The 2,100-nt window shown below is 39.8% G+C and overlaps 1 protein-coding gene across 1 annotated transcript in view; it reads right to left on the reverse strand.

Moving 5' to 3' along the window:
• GBX2 (gastrulation brain homeobox 2) overlaps window positions 1-2,100 on the reverse strand; it is a 7,929-nt gene that overhangs the window by 5,364 nt on the left and 465 nt on the right. The window lies entirely within an intron of this gene.

Below are 2,100 nucleotides of genomic sequence, written 5' to 3' on the forward strand. Positions count from 1 at the left end.
TTCTCCCCCTTTTCTAACAAACTTGAAGGCGCTTGGGATTTTCGGGTAAAGGAAAAAAAGAGGCTAAAATGGTAAAAATAACACCGTGCAGGTTAAAAAACCAAACAAACAAAAACAAAAAAACAAAAAAAAAAAAAACAAAAAAAAAAAAAGAGAAAGAAATTTGGCTTCCAGAATCCCGGCTCTTATCCCGAAATTCGTTCGGAGAAGGGGAAATGGGCTATTTTAGAAATGATTTTAAATGGGCACATATTTAAACCACCGGAGTCCGAGTATTTTAAGAGCCTTACAGGAGACCTTAATCAAACACGTCGCTACGGAGAGTTTAGTGGGGGGCAAACCCCACACACTCTCTCATCCCCGGCTTTTCGTGGAACCGAGTGGAGAAATCCGCCGGTTAAAAAAAAAAAAAATTAAAAAAAAAAAAAAATCCCGACTAAAAGTCTAAAATATTCCCAGGTCAGAGGGGCACCGTCTCATTAAAACCAGCGCGGTCCTGAAACTGCACTGCAGACATTAAAGTGCAGTATTTTTCAATTAGAGCTGACGAATTCAATCAAAATTCCATAGATTAGGATGAAATGAGGCATGGGTCATTTACAGGGGAATTTAATTGCAGAGCCATTAGACAAATAGTATATTTGCCATTCTCACATTATCCATCATTTCAGACATCAATAGAAGGAGCAGCATCTTTACTAATACAGCAGCACTTCCCAATCTCTGCCTGTAAACACTCCCTTTCCCCATAGCTCCTGATTATATCTGATTTCATTTAAAGCCATGGGGGATTATAAATGTTCCTGCAATCAGGTTCATTAGGACTTCAAAAAAAAAAAAAAAAAAAAAAAAATCTCATTTCTGATTCGTATCGCTTTGCGGATCACCCAGCGCAGCCCGCGCTTTAAAATAAAAAAATAAAAAAGGGGGGAAAAGATTAAATAAATAAATAAATAATAAAAATCAAACGCTCTTTCATTACCGGGGCCACTTCGGGGTTTGATTATCACCCTGACGAGCCCCTGTTCAGATTGTGAGAGGCAAACCCGGCTTCCCACTGGGATCGCCACCCCCCCCATCCCCATCCCTGGGGGTGGGGCTCGATCCTTCTCCAGAGGGTCCCCGGGTAAGGAAAAAACACCAGACGGGACGGCAAAACCTTTTTATTTTTGCTGTGGGAGGGGTGCGCATCACTCCTTAATTGTCCCCAGCTCCTTGCAATCAGAGAGGTGTGTGCAGCAGGGCGGGGAATTCCCATTATTTGGAAATTGTTTTGCAGCTGGACCATCGGTGGTTTAATACCGCAGGGTGGGAAAACGAGCAGGAGCAGCCTAACCACACACACACACACAGAAAAAAAAAAAATCCTCGAGGAGAGAGAAGGTCTCTGACATTTTTTTCCTTAATAGCAGCTTAATATTAAACGTCTTTCATAAAACACGCACATCCAGATCTACTTAAAAAAAAAAAAAAGAAAAAGAGGGCGAAAAAAGAGAAAAAACACAGAGAGCCTTCATTTCCCCCAAATGTATGACGGGCGCAGCGCTGTGTTAGCTGCCTCAGTAATTTAATTGGAATGAAACGTGAAAAATGTGTCAATTTTTGAAGAATTTATGCATCGCTTCCTGGAAATCTCATTGTCTTAACTAGCAGCCTACTGTGTTCTGTTTAGCAGGCATAATCGCATTTTTATGTGTCTCCGTATTAGAAGTTAATGTGACCTCCCGTCTTTAGCTGCTGGAAAATAATAATAATAACAACAACAACAAAAAAAAATAATAAAACCCAGCCTTTCCCCTGAACATCTGCATCAAAACAAGGCGCCGCCAGGAAGGGGGAAAAAATCTATATTTGGGGTGTATATATAGATATATATTTAAATATATAAACCCAAACACACCGTATTAGAAGTTAATGTGACCTCCCGTCTTTAGCTGCTGGAAAATAATAATAATAACAACAACAACAAAAAAAAATAATAAAACCCAGCCTTTCCCCTGAACATCTGCATCAAAACAAGGCGCCGCCAGGAAGGGGGAAAAAATCTATATTTGGGGTGTATATATAGATATATATTTAAATATATAAACCCAAACACAT

Source organism: Corvus brachyrhynchos, unplaced genomic scaffold (genome assembly GCF_000691975.1).
Source record: "Corvus brachyrhynchos isolate BGI_N302 unplaced genomic scaffold, ASM69197v1 scaffold79, whole genome shotgun sequence".
NCBI classification, from domain to species: Eukaryota; Metazoa; Chordata; class Aves; order Passeriformes; family Corvidae; genus Corvus; species Corvus brachyrhynchos.